The 27,621-nt window shown below is 38.6% G+C and overlaps 1 long non-coding RNA gene across 2 annotated transcripts in view; it reads left to right on the plus strand.

Annotated features, from left to right (window-relative positions):
- The window catches only part of LOC129145619 (uncharacterized), a 649,656-nt gene that overhangs the window by 611,047 nt on the left and 10,988 nt on the right, over window positions 1-27,621 (plus strand). Inside the window, exon 6 of one of the 2 annotated variants that reach the window (XR_008551419.1) lies at window positions 14,171-14,208. The exons of the other annotated variant lie outside the window; for it this stretch is intronic. This is a non-coding gene — a long non-coding RNA (uncharacterized LOC129145619). Of the gene's footprint in view, window positions 1-14,170; window positions 14,209-27,621 lie in introns of those variants that run through there. 2 annotated transcript variants of the gene reach the window in all.

Raw genomic sequence — 27,621 nt, forward strand, 5'->3', positions numbered from 1 at the left:
TTGTAAAAATAAATAAATAAATCTTTTTAAAAAAAGAGAGATAACTACCATAGCACTCATGCATTTTGTGTTATTTTTCACTTAATGTTACATCTTCAACCTCTTTGCAAACTAGTACTTAGAAATCATCAGATTTTCCCATTGATTAGTGTGCTGTAGGATTTTTCCAATCATTTGCTGTTACAGACAATGTTATAATGAAAACTCTTTTACATTGACCCTTCACACATGTGCCAGTACAATTGTAGGATCAATTCTTTAAAGTAGAGTTTCTGGGATAAAGGGTATGTGTGTTGCTTTATTGATGTCAACTTATCTTCCCTGAGAGTTTACCAATTTACATATCCACAAGCAGTGGACTATTATGCCTGTTTTCCAGCAGCCTCACCAAAGAATGAAAGAGCTAGCAGTTAGATTTTTGCCAATATCAGTAGAAAATGGTAATCTCAATGTAGTTTCTCTGCTAAATAGTGAGTCTGAGAATCTTATATATTTAGATGCCATTTGCTCTACCTTCTTTGTGCTTTACTTTCTGTCCATTTTTCTATTGAATTGAAATTTTTCTATTGAATTTTTTCTTCTCCACTTCAAGTCATCCCTTAATGTATCAGCAAGATAAACAATTTGTAATTGCAATTACAGTTTCCCAATGCATTATTTGTATTTTGTCTCTGCTTATGGGGTTTCTGTCTGCAAAATTGTTTTAATTTTTGCGTAGTTTATTAATATTTTCTGGCTTCTAGATTTGGAGTCAGAGAAAGCCCTTTATTTGATTGCTTTTCTTTTCTTTTTAATTTCAAAAATTTGACTGTTACATTGTATAATAGATAATAGTCCAAAGACATCAAAGATTTCAATGTAAACATTGAAACTTTGGGAGTATTAAAAGAAAAGATAGATGCTGCTTGGCTTGAATTTGATCTTATTTAATTCACACATTTTACATGTTTGGGGGCACATGTAACTTTACATTGGTCAAAGACGAGGAATTTTGATCATCTCCCGTGAGGTCAGTATTCTTTCCTGAATTGGCTGAAACATTCAGCAGCGTCAGCTGATGGCAGCTCTAACTAGGAACTGATGTTTCAACTCTGGATGTGGCCCAGACCCTTTTTCTGTTTAAGTTGATTATTTTGTTTCTGTTGTTGTTTTTCTGATTTGTTTGGGTGTGTTTTCTCATGAGAAGGAAAATAAGCTGTTGTCAGCCACAATTACTTAGACCTTTACCATTGCCTTTTCCTGCATATCACTAAGAGGAATTAAATTTCTCATTCACTCATCCAATAAATATCTGTATTAGGCATGTATTATACATAAGGTCATTATATGCTCAGTGCTAAGGCAGACATAGTAATAAAAAATATAAAAATCATTGTATTCCTAAATCTTATATTCTAGCAAGAAAAGTAGACCTAAACATGTGTTAAGAGGTAAATGCCTAGAAAAAGTATAGGGTGTGGTGAGAGTTTATAACAGGAACCCCTGAGTGAGTCTGACAGATCAGGGATGAATTCCCTAAGGAAGTGTCCTTTGAACTGAATTCTTCAGGATGAGTAAGAACTAACCAGGCAAAGAACAGAAAGAGGTTTCCAGACAGAGGGAATAAACAAGAGTGATGGCCTGAGGCCAGAAGGAGCATGGAACAGTAGAGGAAATGAAAGAAGTGTGAGATGACTAAGTTGCATGAGGAGAATGCCATGAAAGTTAAGAAGGGGCTGTTGTCAGTTGGGTTCCCTGACTCTTGGTATTACCAACAAATGGGAGAAAGGAGGATGTAAGCCCAGGCGGGGGTAGAAGCTGAGTTGAAATGTGGTCATACGGAAGCCTCAGTAAGCTCTGCAGTGTTGGGATAAGGGGGACAGGTCTTCACACCTCATGGTGAACAATCATTGGCTCTGGAATGCCCTGTGACAGCCATGGCTGATAGATTAGGGCTCTCTGGCAGCTGCATTCCCAACAGCTGGGCAAATAAATCCTTCTATCCTACAAGGGAATCTAGACTGTAAAGCCCAGTACCCAGTGTGTAAGTCAGATCATTTCTGGACCTTTAAGTTCAGATAAAAAAATCTGAATTTTATTCCAAGTGCAGGAGGAAGTCCAAAGAAAGTTTCAAGCAAGTAAGGAAAATTATCTGACTGACCTTTTCAAAAGACTATTCCTTACATCCATATTGTAAGTGAACAAGTATAGAAGACGAGAAAGCACTTAGAAGCAATTGCAATGGCAGCATGGATTTAACTGGTAGCAGAGAAGTGGGAAATGGGAAGCAATTGTACTGTATTTGAACATAGTGACAAGTCCTGCTGATGAGGTTAATGTGGGTTGGGGGAGAAAAAGAGGAATCAAAGGCATGCCTGGATTTGGGATTGAGCAGTTCATAAATGGTGGTGCCATTAATAAAATGAGAAAGACTTGAGAAAAGGTACTATTTCTAGGCTACCTCATCACATGTCCCAGAAAATTAACTTTTTAATATGGTTGCCAGCTATTTGCCATCTTTGCTAGACAAAATGTATCCTTTGCTAAAGGATACATGCCATATTCTTTAGACCATGGATTTCAGTTGAAACACTGTCAAAATCCTTCTCATTCTTCAGCATCCAGGTCCAGTATTGTTACTTTTGTGATTTCCTTTTTGATAATTAAAATTGGCATATAGGTATAACATATTTCTATATATACATATATACATACTATATAGAGAATATTGTGACCCCAATATTTTATTTTATAATTGGGGAAATCTAGAAAAGGTAGAGAATTGAATTAATTTATTCCTGGATCTTACCAGATCTGTGACTAAACATCAAGTGTCCTGAATCCTTATTCTTTGCTTGAAAATACTAAATCAAAGGAGAATAAATAGTCAGCAAGGTTGGGCAAAGTGACTGTCAGGTCAGTTAGGAGTTTATTAGAAAAGTCCACGCAAGAGGTAATGGAAGCTTAGCCTAGGGTGGGAGCAGGGAGAAGATGTGGACATATATAAGAGGTTTCTAGGAGGTAGAATCATCAGAACTTGGTGGTGGTTTTAGATAAAGGGAGTGAGGGAGAAGGAGGTGTCAAGGCATTTTTGGATAACCTAATTCACTGATCTTGGAAGCATTGAGAGAGGATGCATTTTAGGCGAAAATATCATAAGTTTGCTTGTAATTGCAGCTTAGACCTCTGAGGGGAACTGTGTTGTCTAAATTCATATTTCTGGGTTGGGGACTTGGTACTGGGAACTTTGGGTGGGGTCACAAGAAGGTTTGTATCAGTACCCCTGAGGAGACACTGCAAGGCTGATGCTCATACCTTTTCTGGAAATCTGTCACTGACACTTAGAAAAACAAAAAACGAAAAACCAGAGCTTTATGCTGCATCCAATCCCTGTCTTCTATTTTCTAATTTTCTACTGCTGCCTCCCATTGGCAGCGCAAACTTGGAACTCAGCTATTTATAAAATGTGGCTTCACAGAGCAGAACCTATGGCAGTGGTCTTGAGGCTGAGAGATCAGTAACTAGCACAACAGGTGCAGGGAATGAGCCCCAAGTTAGGAATCAGGAAATAAGGTTTTATTTTCAGCTCAACCATCAGCCAGCAATGTGACCTTGGACATGTCACTTCCCATCTCCAACTTTCTTTTCTCCCTGACACCAATCCGTTAGTGAGATTTGATGCCCTTCCTGTTGCTCATTTAAATTCCTCTTCCAGTGTTTTTTTTCCCCATGGCTTTACTTTTTAGTTGAGGAATATCTAACCTACAATTAGAAACACAGATCCCAAATGTTCAGTTTGATGAGTTTTGACAATTGTATACACACATATAATCACTAATTCAAATAAAATATTTCTGCCTCCAAAAATTTTTCTTTCCCCTACTCCTTTCTAATAAAAATACCACAGTCTCAAGAACTCACTCCCTATCTACTATTTTCTCATTTTCCACTGCTGCCTCCCGTTAGCAGAATAAACTTGGAACTCAATTGTTTGTAAAATATGGCATCACAGAGCAGAACCTGTCTAGCATTATAGATTAGTTTGCCTGTCATTGAACTTCATGTATGTTTACCATATAATATGTTCTTTTGATTTTTTTGGTAAAAATATGTGACATAAAATTGGCCATTTTAATGATTCATTATATTCACAGTGTGTGCCACCCTCACCACTGTCTATTGTTTTCACCATACCCTTAGTGGGGATTCAGCCCTCAAAGGCCAGATCCATATCTTACCCAATGATTGGCATTTAGTATATACTGGTATTTATTGGATGAATGAATGAATGAATGAATGAAATCTAAAGTCTCACTAAATTTGTCTTTCTATCTAGAAACTATAATAAAGTTACCCAATTTCTCTCCTTGACTCCTCCTCCATTTCTCAGACATTTATTAAGTATCAGCTGGGTATCTATACTAGCCTCTAGAAAATAAAATAAGACCTAGCCAAATCCCTGTCCACAAATCCATTGCCAGCCTAGGGGTCCAGAAGAGTAGGTGTTCAGCATGAAATAAAACCATCAATCCATACTAGAAGGGTGAGTAGGGAAGAAGTTATGGGTGCAAAAATGAGGTTATGTCTTACAATGTCTTGCGAATTCCAGAAGGGCTTCCTGGAGAAACAAAAGCAGATTTAATACTGTTGAGTGGTGAGTAGAGATGGGGACAGTCTAGGGGATCTGCAAAGAATTCTCTATGGCCAGAGTCAGGGTCCTTCCTCCTCCTGGATTCCCACTTTTGCGTCAATACCTGAGACATGCTTAGCCAAGAAGTCAGATTGCAAATTTTTGAGACATGATGGGTTTTGCTTATCCCCTTCCCACCCTGCTTCCTCTTCATTAACTTTCTTCCCCATTTTTTGGTGCTTCCCGGTTTCTCAGTGTGCATGTTCTCTTTAAATCAGTAGCTCTTATTATTTGTAACTTCTCATAAAAGGTCTTTGCTCTAGACCTTAAATTTTTCCCATGAAAAACCATATAAATATCCAAAATAATTTTTACATATTTATTGGCCTCTTATTTCAAAAGCAGTCACTAAATAAATCTGTATCTCCTTGCTACTAGGTGTACTCAGATTCATGATCTCTCTCTCTCTCTCTCTCTCTCTCTCTCTCTCTCTCTCTCTCTCTCTCTCTCTCCCTATTCTTCCCTAGTTCCTCATCATTCTCTTACAGCCAAGCTCAGTGATGATAGGTGGAGGGCCAGGTTGGGGGCATGCTTCTTTCTCTTGTATCCAAAGTGATTTCTAAAAAGCAAGTCATCAAGATGTTGACAAATATCTCAAGCTTTCCTTTCCTCCTCTGATTTTAGTAATTAGGGTAAATCATATATGACACTGTGACGGCACAGGTTACACAGTCCATACTCCATCTTTGTCTATAGAAAGGATTAGCATGTGACAACAGGCAGGAAATCTTCCAGAACATGCAAAGCAAGGTTGTCTGAGGACCCTGGCTTATGCCCAATAAGAAATTTGACTCTAGTTGTAGAAACAGGAATAACTCGAAAATCATACATACCGAGGGTGAAAAGATGAACTGACCTAGTCACCTTCCCTCTCTCACAAATATGAAGGCAGAACTATTAGAGAATAAGGCTTTAAGCATAAGTAGCAGCTGCTGGAAAGGCACAAAGACCTATGGGCAAGGTAAATTTACATGTGAGTCAAAAGCATAGTAAGCAGAAGCTAAAAAGTAGCTTGTGCCTGAAACATACTTTCCATGGACTCTCATCAATCATATTGATCTCAGTTTAAATCTCACTTCCATGGAGAAAACCTCCTTAACCAACCCTACCCTAGCCCTCTCCCCACCCCCACCCCCAGATGTAGATCCTTGGTTTGGGTCCCCTATGTGTTCACTCATCAAATCCTGTTATATTCCTTATCACATTTACCACAGTTGTAATTACATAGACACTTATAAAATTCTCAGTTGTCCTCCTAGCTAGAACAGGGACCATGTGCATTTTTTTCACACCGTACATACTCCCAGTATTCACATAGCATCTGGTTTGCCATAAAATAAAATTAATGTTTCTTAAAAGATTAACTGAGAGGAATCCTTTTCTCTGGCAAGGACACAGACTTGAGAAGATAGAAATGGAGAACCTGGCTTCAGGGGACAAGTTGGTATTGCTGAGCTCAAACTCTGAGTTAGAGCCCAGTGTCCAATAATGTATTATGCCTGGAACCTTGAGCAATGGCAGCCCTTTATGCCTAACTCATGCTGCAGGATACTTCTTGATGAATTCTTGGTTACCTGCACATGCTCCCAATACAAATGATAGAAGGCAAGAAGTACAGACTAAAGCCATATAAGCAGAATCACTTCTAAATGGAATGTTTCTCTAGGCATCAGAAAGGAGTTGGTGAGTTAAAAGTTTATATTAATCTCATTTCATATTTCTCATTGCTTAGAGGAAATTTTAAATTTCTACAACCATCTGTTTGATATTTACTCCACTGACCATGTTTGAGCTTACTGCAATGTTGTTTTGTTCTAGATTATTTAGAGAGAGAAAGGACCCCAAATGACAGTTTATTAGTTGTATAATAATTTGTTTTCAAAATACTGGATGTTTTTTCATTAAGGATGCTACAAATAATCGTTCCTAGTTGGGAGCAATATAAATATTTTTAAATACTATCATGTTCAAATAAGTAAAATATCTCCTCTTCAGTGGTCCTACACAAATAACTTCAAATGTTAACTTAAATATTTTGACTGCATAGCTATCTGCTTTTTCTACACTTCTTTGAAAGAATAAGGATTTGTGTTTATGGGGTAGTCCATACATTGCTCTGTAGGAAGTTTGGCAGCATCCTGATCTCTACCCGCAAGATGCCAGTAGTACCTACCCAAACCAACCCCAATTATAATAACAAAAAATGTCTCCAGATATTGTTGAATGTCCCAATGAGGCAAAATCACTCCCATTGAGGGGCCTCCCCGGTGGCACAGCGGTTGAGCGCTGGGTTGCGAAGCTGCCCGCAGCCTCTGCAGCGCTGGTTCGATCCCCGGCCACAGGCGAGGGTCCCACATGGCGCGCAGACCTCTCGTGCCACCCGCTGCTCCCCTCAGCAGTGTACTTTGTCCATCTGCCTGTTCTACTTCCTGCTCTGGCTCTGGTGAATTCTTTTACCCTCCCGCGCTTCTGACTGTACCCAGTGCTTGTATAAATAAATAAATAAATCTTGAAAAAAAATCACTCCCACTGAGGACCACTGTTTAGAAGGTGCTAGAGATTGAATGAAGAGACTCTTTCCTTATCCTTCAAGGAATGATATGAGGCAAGACCATCATCAGCCTTTTGGGTCATACAATCACCAATCACCAGTTTGGTTCTCTTAAACCACTTTGGTCTAGGTGCAAAAATGCTACCTGAAGACCCATGCCTTGATGAAAACACAACATAAAATGTCTTTCTGAAACTCTAGGAGGCTTCCCTCCCCATTCAGCTAGCCTCATCTTTACAAGCAAATTTATACACACACACACACACGTATATTCATTCAAATTTTAGAGATGAGGGGAAAATTCTTTTTAATTCAGTTAACTTGAGACAGAATACTGTCATTGTGACCTATAAGGAGTACCAAGTTCCTCATTCATACAGCAGGGATACAATACTTGGACCACTTATCAATGAATAGTTGGAAGCATCAAATCAAAAGGTGCCAATTTTCTTTTCTAAAGGGACCTAATCAGACAGAGTAATAACTATCAAAGTATTTGCCTTTTCTGAAAAATTACTTTATCCTTAAGGAAAAGCCAAGAGACAGAACATGGGCCTGACAAGCCAGGGCTGAAAGCAACTACTTTCACTTACAAGCATATAGGTGGTATACCAACCAGAGCATATAACCTCTCTGAGCCTCTCTTTCCACATCAATAAAATGATTACAACATCAACCATAAGGGATGGGGTATGGGTGGGGAATTATGATGAGAACTATTATAAAATATATGCAAGGCATTTCATACAAGTGTCATAGGCATCCACAACATAGTACCAGCACCTATAAATCATGTTTGCTGTTGCTGTCATCATTGTTGATAAATGCAGAAAATACCTGTCATCTGGCTAATGGGAGAGACATTTGGGAGTAGAAATTCCTTTAGAATCCCTAAACCAGAGTTTTTATGGAACGTCCATTTAAATTGCTTTGCATAAAACCAGCAGGTCTGACAGAATATTAGAAGAGTAGTCCTTAATGAGGCTTTGATAGCAAAGGCTCTGTCTTACTCATGTCTATATTCAAAGCACCAAGTGCAGTACATAGCCAAAGTAGGTGCATTCATTCCTATGCTTGACAGGTTACATTATTGAACATCTGCAGAGTGCCAGAAACAGTTCTAAAATGTGGAAGAAAGAACAAAGGTGAGCAAAAATAGGCACAGTCACAGCCCTCATGGAGTTTATGGTCCTACTGCAAAAATTGCAAATCAAAAGCACATGAATACAGGCAGTATTAGAAAAGTCAGTCGTTCAGTCTTTTTAATTTTTTCACATATGAGAAATACCTAGTTTTAACGAAGTAGTTTTAAACTTTAAAAAAAAATCAACATTGCAAGAATGATAGTAATTGCAGATGGCATAGTCTCAGTTTTAAAGACAATCAGGAATGATGAGCTTGAAAGGAGATTGTCACTATCAAACAATGTAAGTGTCATGTTCTCCAAATACTTTCGAGATTTCTGAATCTGAATGAGGAGAATTGATTTTCAACAGTGTTTGGTAGAGGTGGACAGAGGATGGTGGGCGGTTGTAAGGGAGAAGGGCAAGATACATGTGATTCCCCAGGAGAATAGATTACAGAAGTCCCATTTCCTGAGTCTCTGAGCTCGCAAGGCTCAGTCAGGTACCTGACAGTGTGGGTGATGTCACACAGGTAGGAAGTAGATAATGACCAGCTTAGTCTTTATAAGCAAATTTACACACACACACACACACACACTCATTCAAATTTTAGAGATGGGGGAAAAAAACTTTTTAATTCAGTTAACTTTAAAAAACAGAAAATTCCCCTCTGAGTGATTTTAAACCATTTTACTCCTACAGGAAGCAACCAGGAGGATTAGATGTCACTCTGCCTAGATCAAATCCTAATCCCTTTAGAATGGTTAATTAGAATGGTTAATTTAGAATGGACATGGCTAGAGATGGTCTTAATCTCTGGGATGCTGTGATTAAAGGATCACATGGAATACTCCAAGAATGATTAAGACCAAACTATTCCCAACTTTTTATTTTTCATCTTAAGGCTAAAGAGTCTATAGAACTTTGGGAAAGGATTGAAATTAAGGTGGTAGTACCGGGAAAGGCAAGAGGAACTAAAGGACCGTGAGAAGGGAAATTTCAAGAGTTTTTAGAGGTCCCACTCTTCAAGTATATGCAAAACAAATTCCAAAATGTAATTTATTTTCTTCTGGATCGGCCAATAATGGGACAGCTTTAATAAAAAAAGCTGCAACATTTTACACATAAGAAAATGTACAGTCTTGTGGCCTTCATCATATAGGTTTCAGAGTTGTCTGTTTTTCTCCTGGTACACTTATAAAAGGAAGTATAAATTGAATGCTATTTTAATAAGCCTCATGGTACAGTGTTATATATTAGATGCAATTCATTGTTTCCTACCCCATATTTATTTCCCACAGCATACCATTGCTTTTACATTAGATGGTCTACCCTGTAGGGAGAAAAATAGGTCTCAAATATAAAGCTAGCCCTTTCTTTTACAGACATCCTGTAATTAGCTCAAGTTTTCATCTCTTCTCAGCAAGATCCTGCTGCACAAAACAGAAAAGTTTTCTTTTCTCAACATGTTTTTGCCCGATGTTTCCACCAAAAAAAAAAAAAAAAAAAGTAAAGGCAAAGTTTTTTGTGTGCACTGGTGCATATGACTTCATCCTTAATGACTGCTTCAAAATGCTCCGCCCCCTTAATTTAGTAAATTAGTTCTCCCCCAGTTTCTTTGTAAAGGACATCTATTGTCTCTGTCTTCACAGTCTTTCAGCCTTTCAGAGGTGTCTGAAGGTCCCATGTGCCCAGAGGAGGAGTCAAACTTTTAACTCCATTCACACTCCTTCCATATTTTCTGTACAACAACCCAGAATAAACACTTTAACATTTGACAAAAGAAAACTCAAGCAGTGCAAATTAGCATGTGAAACTGCTTCTATCTCTCCAGTTAACCTTACATTTTTGTCTAATTAAAAGATGATTCTCCACCTCTGTGTTGGAATATTATGATACATTTGCATTATTATTAGCAATCAGGCCCTGCCTCTTTGTTTTGTTTGAAATAAGCAGTGTTTTCAGCTTTGTAAGGAATATTTTTATGTTTTTAAAAATATTTTCTGTCCTTGTGATCTTACCTGTCTCCACCACACACAAATTTTTGTAAGGTCAATACTGGAGGTGGTCTTAGGGATCCAATTAAACCCCCTTATTTGATAGCTGGCAAAACTGAGAGGCAGGGAGTTGCCCCAATCTTACATCTGATTAGGAAAGACTTTTCTTTCTGTATCCTACATCTGTTAGTAACAGCTGGCACTGCATTTTCACGTGGAAACCCAAAACAACAATAAAAATTGTTCTCTCACCATGTGTTGATGACATAGGCTTAAATCTTTGATGATGATATCTCTGTATACTTCCTACTAGTTGCAAGTCGGTATTCTTTGCTCCAAATATCTCATCTGGGGCTGATCTACTCAGTCTGATTTGCAAAGTTTAGAATATAACATGAGTGTGAGCACCCACAAGAATGGGTGGCATATAGTTTTAAGACCAGGAGGAAAAGGGCTTTGTAGATAGATAAATTGAAATCTCAACTTTACTTATTATTAACAATGATTTGGGCAAGTGATTTTGATTCCTCTAAACTTTAGTTTTCTCACCTAAAATCTAGATTAGTAATTGGAGTGCCAATAGAGTGTCTAGCGCAATACCCGCTATACAGCAAACACCTGATGTGTTAGCACTTTTCTTGTGTTTGGTTAAAACCCCAAGAGTTGGTGGCTGCCAGGAACAGAAGACTATGCCACAGATAAGGCTGAGATTTCAAACCTAGACTACTACACATTACTGGTACTCACCTATATCCCCTTACCTTCCACTTTCCACTCTGATACAGGAGAAAAACCACATTTCCTTGACACTTTAAGTTAGGGAGGGCCAGTACAGGGACCAGGGTGAGACCAGTAAGGTACCTACAGTGAAAATATGGAACCACTAGTCTCAGGACCAGATGCCAATCCTATGACTGCATATTCCAAGAAGCAGTGCCTCCATGGATTCCTATTAAGAGTTTCACCCTCTCACCCCATCCCAACCCTGGGTAATGTCATGTGACTGGTCTGGTCAGTGAGCTACACTGGAGGTGACACATAAGTGGCAACACTCAATGATTCTCTATGGTCTCTTGCTGTCGCAGCAACTGAGTAACTTGCCTGTTCCAGATGGTGGAGCTCAGTAGTGATGTGAAACAGGATCTCTCCCATCCCCCCTCAACCAATCTACATGACATGTAGCATGACCAAGAAATAAAATTTTGTTGTGTGGAGCCACAGATCTGGAGCTTGTTTGCTAATGCAGCGAAACCTAGTCTATTCTGATCCTTTTCCTTATTTCTGTTGTCCCAATCAAAATAATTCATTCCCATTTTTGTCACTCTCAGCATGATGATGGAACCCAGTCAGAGTGAAGTTTCAATATTAGCACTGATCCTTTCCACCTGTATTTTCTTCTCTGAAACCCAGTTCCCTTAGCCAATAAAATAACACCAACAGGGCACAGCTTACAGGGTTTCTGTATGGGGTAATTTGCATCCCTGTTGGTTATAAATGGGAAAGACCTTCCTAAGAAGCTTTTTGTAGACAGGTAATAATACTGCTGTATCTCCAATGTCTAGCCCAGTATCTTGGTATTTTATGAATATTTGACAGATGTTTGCTGATTAAGTGAAATAACACGTTGGTTTATGATTTACAATGGCTGCTCAAAAAGCAAAAGCTTTGAGTCATCAGTGAACCAAGAAAATGGCCCAGATTTTCTTCTGTCTCTCTGTGAATCTCTTATTCTTTCAGTCCTTGCATCACCTAGGTTGTCAAGGTTACTTCTCATCATTTTGGAATATTATTAGACTTTGACCCATATTGTGTCAAATTATAGGCAGACCTGGATGTGTTTCTCTCCCCTACTGTTCCACTCTTTTTTTTTCTGATTATTTTTCCCTCACTGTACTGTATTTAAATTTGTGGAAGAGTTTAGTTCGGTTAGTCACTAGAATGGGATACCATTCTGCATTATACTGCCTCAGTGGGATGTCAAGGGAATGGAGATTCAAACAATGAATAAGTTGCAAAGTTCTTTTGTTGGCATTTAAGTGACATTCCATCATCTCTTTCTAAATTTTCAGATAGTCTGTGGAGTATCCCTCATCTTTATGATCAGTTCTTTTACTTTTAGATCAGTACTCTTAAAAACTTTGGTCACCAATATCACCATCATTTTCTCCACAGCTTATTTCTTTGGTTCTGTGTTAGGTAGTCTACTAAGTGCTTTCTGTACAAAATAGCACTTCAGTTTCACCACAACCTTATGAAAGAGTTACTAGTATTAGTCCTATTTTATAGATGAAAACCCTGAGGTTCAAGTAATTTGAGTAACCTAACCCAGGACACACAGGCATAGCCAATATTCAACCCAGGTGTGGTTTGACTCCAGATCCTCTTAACTTTCCATTGTACTGAGGCAAGATAAAAGTGAAGGGTATCTCAAAGGTGGCCCAATTCCTTCCAGTTTCATTAAATTTTATAACATATTTGGCAAATGGCAATGATATCTAATATTCTGAGTATTTCAGTAGGGATGGTAAGTTAAGAAGAATAATTCGTGGTGCAGTCTGAAGGACTGGACTTTTTAAAACCTAGACTTTTAAGAGAATTGGGGGGGGGTATTATTTAACAAAGGTATTTATTGAGAGAAAGTATTTTCAAATTCATGTTAAAAATGTGCATGGTGAAACTAAAAGCTAAGGAAATGTACACTAATATTTTTCTTCAGGCCATTTTAAAACATTATTATTTCCTATGTATGGATTATCTACTCATAAAAATAATTACTTTTTACTGAAATATGCCTATATGTATATATAAATAACATAATAATGTTCATAAATACAATTTGCAAAAACATTTATATTTTATGGAATTTAGACCTTTTGACTGTCAGTGTTTTGTAATATTCCCCAAATGTTTCATTTATATCTTTTCTTTTTAAAGACATTTACTGTCTGAAGATATTTTTAATTTTTATATTTAAAAAGGAGCTTTAAAGCTTCCTATGACAGAAAAATTTGTATGTCAGAACCTTGTTTCACAAATCTATTTCATGCCAGTAACAAGAAGGCAAGGAGCCACTATATAATTTGTGAAGCAATTTGCCGTAGATTTCCTGTTAGTCTCTGGGCATCATTAAATAATAGCTATGTACTGATTTGGCTACCTTCCATGCAAGGCCTTACAACCACTCTATCAGCACTCACATCAGTTTGCAATGCCTGACTGGTCATAATAGGTGTTAACACCAGCCCATAAAACTACTGGTATTTTATGGATTTGTTGAAATGTCAAGTGATTTTGAAGTGATTTGTTGCTGAGAGAAAGAGTGAAAGAGAAGAAAGAAAGAAAGCTGTGAAGGAGGGAGGAAGAGAGAAGTTAAGGAAAAAATAAAAGGAACTAGGACATGTAAAAGAATATAGAAGGAAATAAAGTTATTGAAAGAAAAAGGAAGTGTAAGAGAAAGGGAAAAAGCATAGATGGAAAGAAAACAGTGAATTAAAATATAAATAATGGATGGATGGACGGATGGATGGATGGATGGATAAGGGAGGGGTAGAGTGGAGGGAGGAAGAGAGAGAGGGAAGAAAGAGAAATTCAAAATGAAAAGCTTCAGGCTAAATCTGTTTTAACTGTTCAGAGAATCATAAATTCTAGGGATGAAAGAGAATAGAGAGTTTCTTTGAATCTATATTTATCCTTTCACAGGAATCAAAATTTAAGCCCCAAAAGGTTTGGTAACTTACCTCTAGCTCACACAGCAGGTTCCTAATAGAATGAGAACCAGATTCCAGCCTGTCCTCCTGAGTTCCAGTCTAACCTACTTTTTCTCACACAGCAACTCTTTCGTTTCATTGGAAACTTGTTATTGGTTTGAGTTGACTTCAACAACATCCAATGTAAGTAATATTATAGCAAAAAATGATCCTTCTGCTAGACCAAAAAAAGAAACTTACCCTATGTGATTTTTTAATTGTAACACATGAGCACAAAGTAATTTGACCTATAATATATTAACTTTAAAAGATAAATGAACTGATCTTTCTACTTTAAAAAATTAGAGGAAAAATTTACACTATAATAGAAAGATGTATTTCAAAGGAAATGACATAAGATAACTTAGGGAAAAGTTGATGTCTTCAGTATGGCTTAGTAGAATTTTGATTACTTTTTTGTAGATACCTAAGGAATATTGTACCATTTCCTAGTGCTATTTGAGGCCAGATAGTCATAGAGAAGAGCGGGAGATTGATGTAATTGGTGTAGTTGCAGCTCGCTTTTCATTACAGTGAGTGTCATTTAAGTTAAAAATAAGACTGTCAGTGTTTGCTTCGGCAGCACATATACTAAGATATGACTTTCCTCAGAAGAGAAGTGGATGGTGAGTTCTTGAACATTAAAAGGAAAAATTATAAATGATTGGAAAACCAAAATATTTCTCCAAATTGCAGGAAAGGTCCCCTTTAACTTGATTAAGTGTGCCCTCCTGTTCTTATAATCAGAATGCAGAACTGAGTAAGAACACAGATTTCCTTTTAGTCCCATGATTCTATATGATCCTATAACCATAAAAAAAATCCTTTTGCCCTAATTAACTGGTTATTGCTTTAATTTTCCATTTTACTTTGGCAATGGGGACCTTATTTCATTCTATTAATTTAGTTTGGATGACACTCTGCTTTATTAGCTTAGCTGTTTAGAATTTGTGCCAATGAGGCCAGAGTATTGTTTTATACATTTCTCAACAAATATTTATTAAGCCACCTACCCACCCAGAACTCTTTCAGATGTTGTACATATAGAATAAACAAAAGATATTTTCTAATCCTACGCTCACAGTTTATACTCTAGTAGAAGGGCATGATAGAAATGAATGAATTGGTATGATAATATGTGGTATGTTATGTAGTAATAAGTGCAATGGTGAAAAATAAAGCAAGGGGCTAGAAGGGCAGGAGTAGAAAAGGAGCCTTAATTTTAGGTTGGGTGATAAGGAATGCAGGTAAAATGGGGTCTCTAATGTGGAAACACTTGAGTAAAGACTTGAAAGTGATAAAGAGTGAGACATGGGTGCACGTGAGGGATATCTGTAGGCAGAGGGAGCATGCCAGAGGAGAAACATTTGGGTATCTAGCTGAAGCATACTAAGTGTGGGAGATCAGAAAGCTGGAGAGTGTGAGAGGTGCACATCTTGTGGGGCCATATAGGCTTTTGGAAAGATTTTGACTCAAACTGGGAGTAAAAAGATTTTGACTCAAACTGTGAAAGTTTGACCAGAGGTTGCTGATTGACATTTCCACAACACTGCATTAGCTTCTGGGTGCAGAAGGGCGTGTTCAAGGGTCAAGGGCAGGAGCAGAGTGGGCACTGAGAGAAGCCACACCCAATGGAGGCAAGAGACCATGAGGACTTGTGTCAAGATGACAGTAGTAGTGAAAGAAACACAGAACAGGTTCTGGATAAATCTCAAGACTAGGAAAAAGAGGATTTATTGGTGAATAGGGTGAGACAGGAAGGTAAGAGGAGCCTCAGGATAATTCCAAAATGTATGGGTTATCTTTGTTCTATTATTTGTTCAAATAAATCGCCAGTGACCACCATCTCCCTCTTTTCCACCTCCTTCCACCCCAGGCTGAGTTCAGTGTACAGCCAATATGTTAATACAAGTTGTCTGTCTCTAGGACTTATATAATCTATTCTGATTTCCCACTTTATATGAGTTAATAGAAAGTGCAGACTACGTTTAAAACTGGCATCACAACTAGATTTTTATGGTACTTGTTTCTGTGGTTTTCTAGGATTTTATTTTAGTTTTAATTGCCTATTTATATGTGAGATTTTGTTGCTACTTTATAACTTCTGGGAAATCCTATATGGGAGGGAGGGAGCAGAGGAGGAAGGGAGAAAGGCGGAATACTTGAATAGGGCAAAGAGATAGGCAGAGAGGGAAGAGGGGACAGAAACTATGAATACAAAATAGCCAAACAGTAATAGGTTCATGGACTTAGAAAGTAAAGAAATAAATGCAAGTGTTGGGCAGAGCTAGGGGAAGAACAGAATGGATCAGATGGATTTACCACACCTCATCAAACTATCGAAAAAAAGATATACACAGAGTGACAGTAGTGATGTCCCTAGGGTGATGCCTAATACAATAGAGCGTAAGATTACAGTTCACATTAATTCCTTTTGATGCAAAGGATGAAAAAAGAAAACCAAGATTCGATTAAAACTAAATCAAATACTAAGATCAAAACCTAATTCTGTCTTTGCTAATTCAGAAAAGAATGGCACTTTTTAGATCTTCAAGAAGGAAAACACTATTCTGAATGTGTTGTTCTGAAAGAGTACTGAAATCAGATATGTGGTAGCACCCTGATGATTTGGGGTATGTTAACTTTTTGGAGACCACATTTTTATAGCAGCTTTTACGAAGGTATAGAATAGAAAATGAGAAAAGTGATGGTTGAAGATATCAGAGTGAAGAGAAAAATATTAGTTAGAACATAAAGCCAAGAATAAAACTGTGGCACCACCACTTCATCAAAAAAAAAAGGAAAAAGAAATAGAAACATAAGGTTCTATGGAATCACTAGAGATGATCTACAAATTTGTTTATGGATTTCTTTGTCAAAGCAAAGAGGAAAATATGATCATTTACAAAAAACTACAGTTTCTCTAAGATTAGAAGAAGCCAAAAGTTTTGTGGAAGTGAAGATGAAATTCTAAAGAAGCAGTTCTGAGGCACCTTATGATATTCATAAAGAACTTAGTAATATTCTTTGCACACATGCAATAAGTTTCTTAGAGACAGTTTTTCATAGGATCTTAATGAACTGTTCATCTGTTCCAAAATATGGAAATATCACCACTTAACTTTAATATTAAGATTTTCAGAATAATTACAAAAGTATAATAAAATGAAAGTTGCTACTGTGGTAACAATCTGACCTGGCTGGCTGTTACACCAGCTAGTGGAATCAAAAGGCATCAGTTTCTAGGTGTAATTTCTACAGATATTTTATGTAGAACAGTGACTCTTTGTAACTTCTGCCATTAAACTATTATTAAGCTAGTTTTCTGGAAACGAATCCACTTAAAAGATTGTGCTGATTAGAACTGAATGCACTAGATAAAAATCTGACTGGCACCAAACAAGTCAATACTATTGGTTCTTCTGGGCTGCTCCTTGGCGTCACCACACAGCTTTGGAAGTCACCATCCTATATATCAGTATGGCCCATAGCGTATCTCTCCCTTATTCAACTGTTACAAAGGGGCTTAAAACAGAGCTCATTTACAATCTAAATGCATGTGTAGGATGGTAATTAGGCACTATGATAATTTAGGGACACTGTGCTTTATTTTAGGGGAAACAAAAGGTATTTTATTATTTTATTCATCTTTAATTATAAATTCTATGTCCTTGAATAGCTCCTCCTCAGGCAAATGAGGAAGTCTCAGTATACAATCAAAATGAAAACGTTCTTTCTGGCACCTGTTTGATGACAGAAAATTATAATCAATAGCAAAACTGCCCTGGATTGCAAGTTTTCATTTCTTTCCACTGGGTGGTCAGAGCATATGTGAGCGTTGTCTTGTGGCCTTTCAAAATTTCCCTCTTCCTCTTCTCTGGCTCCCTTCTCGCCCTCCCTCTTGTGCCTGTGCAGACATTTGAGTAGACAGTAGCCACTTTCACTTCTGCAGGGGAAATTACAACGGTTTTCTTTAAATGGTAGAGCAAAGGAATAAACTTAGATCTCCTGATACCAAATCATTGGACTTTGGAGGGTCAGTAATCCTTCAAGCCCAGCAGGACCATAAAATTTGTCTGAGACAAACATAAAATGTGACTGAGACAAGGAGGAAAATAAGAGCCACAAAAGGGCTGGGGGAAGGAAAAAAGAGAAAGAAGTGAAGACAGCAATAAAAAGCTCGGTGTGATGTTTGTGCATTCATCTAGTCTATAAACTGGTAACAGCAGAAAGTGCCTGACACCAAACTTCACTAGTTTCCACCAGGGTCTGACGCAGGAATTATCTGCTGAATCAGTAGCTCAAGGCAGAACCAGGAAATTCACCAACATTAAAAGAGCCACAATCGGGGTCACTCTGAGCAAAGTTATACCCGAGAGGAAGAATCCTCTGATATGAATTTTTTCTCTTCTTATGAAATTCTCTGCTTCAACATAAAAACAAAGGACACTCCAGCAGTCCCCATTTGTCCATCAAGTTCATGCAGTTTGCTTCTGGAGAAAGGAATCTGCGTCACTTCTAGGTTAGATTTTGTTCCTCAGCTGCTTTCAGAGCGTTAGCACAGAAAGGGGGCCAGCTTCCGTCATAATTGCCACAGAAACAGGTGCAGTTTATGTCCCCCAGATATTAACTTCGATAAGCATTTAATGAATGCCTACTCTGTGCAAAAATGGAGAGAAACAAAGGACATCTCCTCCCTGCCTGGGGCTTTAATGTAGCCTCATAAGGAGAATTTTCATCTGTGTGACTCCTCTCAGAGAACAAAGGTGACTTTTCAGACCCTGCTTACTTACAGCTTCAGGGAAGGAAGGTAGGTGGTATTTTTGTTCCCGTTCTACAGCTGGGTAAAGCGAGGGCTCATGAAGTTAAGGTACTTGCTAAAGTTCACCCAGAGGTCAGAGCATGGGAGGGAGAAATATGATCATGATCACAGGACTGATGTTGTGTGCTGGGTAGTTCAAACTGAAAAGGAAGAAAGCATTTTCTGTGGGCTTATCTGAAGAAATGTGTTGCTCTCTGAGTTTTCGGTTTCATTTATTCTGTGAGTGCCAGACACCGTTCTAGGCAAAGAAGATGCAACAGTGAACAAAACAAAACTCACATTGCAATTGCATCCAGATAGGAGAAAGCCACACAAGCATTTTTAAGATACGTGCTAGATGAAAAGTGCGATGAAGAAAATGAAAACAAACTAAGGGACGAGAGTGTGGGAGGATGCAGTGTTGGGGGGGGCATCTCTGAGGAGATGACATTTGAACAGAGATCTGAATAAATGTAGGAGCAAGTCTCATGGCTCTCCAGCCAGAGAACAGTAAGTCATAGATATGGAAGATGTGGCAAATTTGAAGAACAGCAAGAAGACCCATGTGGCTGAAGCAAAGAGGAGCTGGGGTAGAGGGTGGGAAGGTGGGGCCCACAAGGTGACTTTGACTCTAAGTAAGATGAGGCGCCATGGAGAGTTTTAAACCAGGAATGCCACAACCCGCTTTGATGTCCACCAGATCCCTCGGGCCAGCGGGTAAAGAACAGACTATAAAAGGCAAGTGAAAGTGGTCACAGAGAGCATTTATTATGAATGCGAAAGCAATAGGATTTTCTGGAGGATTGGCTATGGCATAGACCATTTAGTCAATCTGATCATCTCTCATACCTTAATGTTCCGGTATACCCATGAGGTCAAGGAAAACACCTCTTGTCTCAGAACATTCAGCCTTTGGGCAGCACAAATGATGATATGCTTTAGTCCTGGTTTTACCCCTTACTAGCTGGAGACTAGGGCAAATTTCTCATCAGCAACTTTGCAGTGAATTGGGAATGATCACGTCTGTTCTATCTTCCTCACAAGGATGTGTTGAATTATTCTGTAAACTTTGGGCTACACAGATTTAGGGATTACTACTTTTATCATCCACTCCATCAGAGTTAACTTTATGAGTCAGTTGGGTTGCCTTTGGGGTATCATTAAGATTCCAGGAAGCTCCCCTGCCCAAAAGCCTCCCTCCGCAGCCTGTCATGATGAAAGAATTTCAAAATTAGCCTGATTCCTTTCTGTTAAGGCATTAAATCTAAGGTAGTAGATCCCAGATATAATTGTGTGAAATAAAACCTAACTCTAGCTTACTGCCAGTCATATGATACTTGGGGTGAATTGATAAACCAGGTTGCTTTTCTGCACTTCTGCCATCATAGTTAGCTTATGTTTAAATGGGGGAAAGGAAAGAATACATACCAGCCAGAGAAAGGTACAGTTAGGGAGTTGCTGCATGTACTATGGACAGATTGAGACAATCCCTTGGGGGAGGAAACAAAAAATATACTCTGTCTACACTGAAATGTCCAGAGTTGCCTCACATTATGGTGTTTCTCTCATCTAATTAAATATGAAGTCTTGGAAGGACACCTCCTTGAAATAGTTATAATAAGTAGCTTCAGAAGCCAAATAGCTCTAGGAAAACATTGAATTCATGGAGAATTATGAGCTTGAGTGGCCCCTCTGGCTTGCTTTGTTTAAACAAACTCATCCCCAAGCATCTAACCCTTCTCCAATTATGGGAGTCCTTACTCAAATTCAGCCCTTAAAGAGTCCCTCTCTGCTACGTATTTCTGGAAATGCCCAGGGGTACTGACACATAACCAAAAATAATTCTGTTCAGAGTCCCCACCATGGCTGAAATCCATGGACCCTGGTTCTGATGCTTCTACACAGGTGCCCCTCAAGACTAGAACTCCATCCCTACCCCATTGCTGTCAGTGACCACCACCTGGAAATCCTGCAAGCCCAAAGCTGGCAGATTGAAATGCCTGCTATTTTCCTAAGATGGAAGGACTTGTCACTTTCCTGCTCAGCAAAGTGAGAATACTTGGTCTTACATGCAGCCAGGTGTCCTACACCCAATTTTTTCAACCACAGATGCTACAGCAGCTCCTGGTAGCGACTTTGTTACAGGAGGCAAAGCAAGCCAAGCAGGGAAGTCATCACCCTCACCCAACAGCTCTCCAGAGACACTGTTCCTCCAAGGTTTAAACTGCTCCTGGTATCTTAGTAGCTACCTTCCTCACCTCAGGGAGAATTATCTCTGTTCCAAACCTAAGAGACCTGTGGTTCAGAGCCAGCAGATTTCATTGCTATAGTCAACTTTCTGCAATGTTGCTTGAGCCCCAAAGTGTTATTAGCTTTATATGTGTTCTTCCCAAATCACACCCACTGTGCCTTTTTCCAGTTGCCTCCAGGGTGGCAAGGTAGGACAAGTTCTGGGATCAGCTGAGACTACCCATAACTCCCACTCTCCACAAATGTCAACCTGTATCACTGAAATAGCCACAACAGCTTCACTCTTGCCTACAAGAACGGATTCCTCTCTCTAATCAGTCATCCATTTGGAAGCACCCTGGATTCTCAAACTCAGGTTTGCAGGGTAGGGGGTGGACAGTCTTTTCTCTGGAAGTTGCCAAGTCCTTCATCAGTAGAAACAGAACAATGCCTTGGAGAAGGTATTGCCCACTCCCACTCCCAGAAGCTCAGGGTCATAGTGCCTGCCTAGTCTTGGGGCTCTGCTGTCCTAAACCATATCAGAACCTTTCCCTTTTCCCCAAAGGGACACGGAACAATATATCCCATGAAACCACAAAGATTAAAACCTCCCCTTTCCCTGCTACATCTTGACTCAAGCAACATTGTAGACAATCGAAATCAAGTTCCAAGCACAGGGAGGGGGTTACTGGTTGCAAACCTGCCAGAATGTAGCCAGACACTGGCAGTACCCCTGCCAGAAACTGGCAGAACCTTGCTGCAAAATAGAAGGTTCTTGCATCTTTCCTAAAAAAAGCATGCAATATGAAACTTTTCTTCTTATAAAAGTAATATGCCTTGATTGGAGAAAGTAGAAAAGTATAGAAAAATATGCTGAAAGAAATAACCAGCTATGGTCTATGGCCCAGAGATAACCCTGGTTAATATTTTAATGCATTTCCTATGAAGTTATTTAGCATGAATTAATATATTTTATAAAATATAATCTAATATGAAAATACCAAATCCACAAAGGTATATCAAAATTATGTGTTAATATACACAATTTAAGCACATGTCAATATAAAATAATAAGTATATATTAGGCATAAATAGGGACAGTTAATGATAATTATAAAATAAGTATATGTATGTGCATATATTTCCCAGATGATTTAAAAAGCATGCTTTTTGATGACAACATTCCATTTTATGGATGTAACATAATTTATTTACCATGCTTCTATTTGTTGATATTAAAGTGTTTTTCAAATTTTTATTACCACTACACTGCCTGTCTTACCAGTGAGGTGGGACATATTCTGAGGAGCAGAATTTCCCTCTCAAGGGAAATACATGTATAAAATATATATATATTATATATGTACATATACACACACACTGGCACACATATTTATACAGAAACAAATATTTGGCACTTTGGTATAAATAAATTTATGTATTTATATATTTTAAATTTATATATTTGAATAATAAATAAATTTATATATATATACACACACATTATATATAAAAATGGGTGCATGATTGTGTTACCGGCAGTTGCATTCAGTTCAGCTTTGGTGTTTATATATCTGATCAAAGGAATCCAAACACCTAGGTCCTTCTGTCCTGCTGCCTTGAAGAGGATACATAACCTTATCAAATCAGTTAACTTTTTCCTGCCTCAGTTTACTTGTCTTAGAAAACGAGGATAATCTCATTAATACTGTAAATCAGAAATTACTGTATAAGGTAAAGGCAACACAGCCACAAGCCACATAAGCTGGGTAATGCTAAATAGGTACACTAAAACAAATTATTTGGTACAGGTTTTGAATCCTGTATCCGTCATTCACTATTTTTATGTGACTTAGGCAAGTTACTTAAGAGTTACTACTCTTTGTCAGTTTCCTCATCCTTAAAATGGATAACAAAAGCACTTATATCATAGGTGAGGATTAGGTACGATCATGCACTTAAAGCATGTAGACCGGCCTCCCTGTTGGCACAAGGGGTTAAGCACCACATTATGAAACAATCTGCAGCCTCTGCAACAGGAGTTCGATCCCCAGCCTGCCAGAGAGAAACCCACATGGCAAAGCAGACCTCTCCTGTCTCGCCCGCTGCTCCCCTCAGCAGTGTATTTCAGTCAGTCTTCCTGTTCTGTTCCCCTCTCTGTCTCTGGTGAATCCTCTCACCCCCCACATCTCTGGCCTGTACCCCAGCTCTTGTATGCATAAATAAATCAAAATACCAAAATAGTTATATTCACAATGCCAATTCAAATTAGTAAAGTCAGTGTTTTTCAAAATGTGTGCCTTGAGCTCTAGGTTCTAAAGAATGTGCCCCAGGAGGTTGGTGGGGAAAGGGTCGAAATCAGAATGATAAGGGAAAGGAAGTTTTCAGCGCACATAACTTGTTTTTTATGGCAAAAAATGACGAGCTGATGAACAAAACTATTTGTTCTTCTGCCACCCACAATGAGATCATATTTCCCAGGATCCATGCAGTTAAGTGTTACTATGTGACATTATGGGTTATACAATCCGTGTCTCAACCATCCAGTTCTGCCCCTGCATTATGAACACGGCCATAAGCCACACGTGAACAAATGGGTGTGTTTTTTTTTTTTTTTTTTTTTTTAGAGGCATGTTTTATTCATTTGTTTGTTTGTTTATACATTCACTGGGTACAGTCAGAAGCCCGGGAGGGTGAGAGAATTCACCAGAGCCAGAGCGGGGAGCAGAGCAGGCAGAAGGACCAAAGCACACTGCAGAGAGGAGCAGCGGGCGGCAGGAGAGGTCCGCGCGCCATGCGGGACCCTCCTCCAGTGGCCGGGGAGCAGCCGGGGATCAAACCGGTGCCACAGAGGCCGCGGGCAGCCTCGCAACCCAGCGCCCAACCGCGGCGCCACCGGGGAGGCCCCAAATGGGTGTGTTCTATTCTGACAAAACCTTACAAGACTTTGCTATAGTTTGTCAACACATGGATTAGAGCATGGTGAGCAAGATAGTTGAGCAAGTACCATGTGATTAGAAAGGAAGAAATTGCCAGATAGGAAGGACCTTGTGGATCCTAGCATGAAACTTGGCTTTTTTATTCCCAGAGTTTGAGGGAGGCCTTCAGAGGGTTTTAGCAAGAGGTATGGTCTGATATATATGAGCCTAGTCCTCAGTTGGTCAGTACTTCAGTTTTCAATCACCATGTGAACCCCTCACCCTATTTTATTACTTCCTCCTCCTAAGGGAATTCAAAGCAGGCTCTTGACTAATATGGTATCTTCAAGGAAAATCCTACAGAGAGACCTAGGGAACTTCCTGAGCTGGTATATACATACCCTTGGTGGTTCTGCCATGGCTTTGGTGCTAATTCACAACCTGGTAGGATCAGAACCCCAAATCTGTCAGCCCACAGTCCTCTTTTTCCACCTGCTTACACTAAGCTCAGGTGATTAGCATATTAAGTCAGAGCTAAAGATCTGGTAGAGACCAGAACTGGTATGAACCAGAGTCTGGGCACTTTACCACTGCAACATGGTGTCCCACAGAAGGCAAATATGTCATGAGGTTTCTAGTGGATGCTGAATCTGCTGTGAAACCAACTTTAAGGTTATCAGGGTTACATGGCCTAAAGCATCCCTCTCATATAAGAAAGGTATTGCCAGCAAGTCCTCAGTTCACAGAGTCCTTTGTTATAATGCTGTCCACCTCCACACTAGACATGGTCTTCACACCCATTTTGTGTGAATTTCATAGTTAAACACTAAGGGTAAGTCACATCATCTCATCACCATCCCACATCAGATCAGTGCCCAACATGATTAATCTTTCTCACCTGGTTAAACTGCAAAAGTGCTTTTGAATCTTTATTTATATCTTTGCCCTTTTTTTTTTTTTAAAGAAAGTCGTATCTGGAATAAAATGATACTAAATAATGACAATCCTAATACAGTGTTGACCAGGGTTCTTCCTGGAGGATAAGAAATATTATGTTATCCAAGGTATGCTCCAGGGCACACTGCAGCATGTCTTAGCTTTCAAATCCCTTTAAGAAAGAGCAGAACTGTAGAAAAAGATCTCCCAAGAGCCCCATATGGTTTGTGAATTATATCCCTATGAACAAGTCAAATCCTACATCCACTAACATAGATTCTCTGCCCAAAGAATAAGCTAGGTAAAAGCACATTTGAAAAAGACAGCAACTTGAAGGGTATGATCCTGTGCCTCTGAATCATATGCAGGATTACAAACCAATGTGACCTCAATAAAAAAAATTAAGGAAAAAGAATGCGCGTAGGTATTGTTGGTGGAGGCATCATAGTGGGGCACATGGAGAGGAGGCAGTGATGCCTGGAGCCTGGCGGGTTAGCCACAGTTCACAGCTATTCAATGCATGACAAGAGCTTATGCTTGTCTCAAAATTACTACCTTGTAACTATGAAATGGTTTTTGGCCTGCCAATTTAAAGTTTTAATAAAAATTGTTTTTCAAAGTGTTGCTTTGATGAGCAAATGAATTGTCATGTGGGAGTTTAAAAACTAGTCAAAGGAATCTTGACAATTAAGTCCTTTGACATTGACTTTCTTCTGGCCTCTGTCTACTTTCAGTAATAATCTGAATGTACTTTAACTTCTCACCTAGAATGGAACACTAGTTTTTATAAAACAAGTATGAATTAGCATTACATTTGTGGCTTTATTCTTTTAGCTGGTTTATATCTACATTCCATAGAAAATACAGAGCATATGTTTGTTTCTAATAGCTTATTTCTTTTTTTTAAAAAAAAAAAACTTTATTCAAATACATTTTATTTTTTTTTAAGATTTATTTATTTATTATACAAGCACTGGTGCAGTCAGAAGCGCAGGAGGGTGAGAGAATTTACCAGAGCCAGAGTGGGGAACAGAACAGGCAGAGTGACAAAATACACTACTGAGGGAAGCAGCGAGCAGCAGGAGAGGTCTGTCGCGCCATGTGGGACGCTCGCCGGCAGCCGGGGATCTAACCTGCACTGCAGAGGCTGCAGGCAGCTTCCCAGCCCAGCGCTCAACCACTGCACCACCGGGGAGGCCCACTAATAACTTATTTCTTATTACTAACACAAAATTCATCATTTTAAAAAATATAATTCAGTGGGTCTAGTATATTACTAATTTTGTATAAGCATCCCTGCTCTCTTATTCCAGAGCAAATCCATCTGTTCAACAATAAATCCTGTACCTATTGGCAGTCACTCCCATTGCCTGTCTTCTCAACCCCCCTAGAAATCACTAATCAACTTTCTGTATGTATGGATTTTCCATTCTGGATATTGAATATAATTGGAATCATATAATTTGTACTCTTTTGTGCCTGTCCTTTGCTTAACATAGGTGTTAAAGGTTCATCCATCTTATAGCATGTGCCCATCAATACTTCATTTCGTTTTATGACTGAAGACTATTCTATTGCATGACTAACCCACATTGTGTTTATCATTAACCAGCTGATGGACTTATAGGTTATTCCTACTTTTTGTCTATTACGAATAATGCTGTTTTGAACATTCCTGTATAGTGTGTGTGCGTGTGTGTGTGTGTTTGTGGATATAAGTCTTTACTTTGCCTGGGTAGATCCCAGGAATAGAATTGCAAGGTCACATGGTAACTCTGTATTAACTTTCTGGGGGAACTCATGTACATTTTACAATGCCATCGGTAATGTATAGCAGCTCCAATTATTCTACATTCTTACCAATACTTGTGTTCCCTTTATATGTTGTTTTAATGATAGCCATCCTCGTGAGTATAAAGTGATATTTCATGTGTGTTTCATTTGCGTTTCCCTAATGACTAATGATGTTAAGTATCTTTTATATGCTTTTTAGTTATTTGAATATTGTCTTTAGACAGCTATTCAAATCATTTGCTCATTAAAAACTAAAGTTGTCTTTTTATTATTGAATTGTTTAAGTGCTTTATATATTCTGGATCTAGAAACATATCATACATGATTTGCAAATACTTCTCCTATTCTGTGCATTCTTTTCATTTTCTTCATAAAATTCCTTGAAGCACAAAGTTTTTAATTTCGATTTAGTCCAGTTTATTAATTTTCCCCTTATGTATTGTGCTTTGGTGTCATAGTTAAGAAAATACTACCTAATCCAAGGTTGTGGTGATTTACACCTATTTTTCTTCTAAAGGATTTATGGTATTGACAATTAAGTCTTTGACCCACTTTGAGTTAATTTTTATATGTGATGTGAGCTAAGGCTTCAACTGGGTTAATAACTTTTAAAAAATCAAGTTAAAAATGAAGGTAAAACTCTTTAAAGGAAGACAATTTCAAGAAGGCACTGGTGCTTAGCATACAGTAGATATTCTTGAAAATGTTTGTGCATGTAATAGATTGACTTAATCTCTGTTCTAACCTGAATGCCAAAATCACTTCTTTGGAGGCTTTCCTCAAGCCCTCCTCCATTCTAAGAAAGTCAGTAAATCTTTCATTCATACTCTGTACATATATCTATTAGTACCTCACC

The sequence above is a fragment of the Talpa occidentalis genome, unplaced genomic scaffold (genome assembly GCF_014898055.3).
Source record: "Talpa occidentalis isolate TD23 unplaced genomic scaffold, MPIMG_talOcc4v2.1 talOcc4.13, whole genome shotgun sequence".
Taxonomy (NCBI): Eukaryota; Metazoa; Chordata; class Mammalia; order Eulipotyphla; family Talpidae; genus Talpa; species Talpa occidentalis.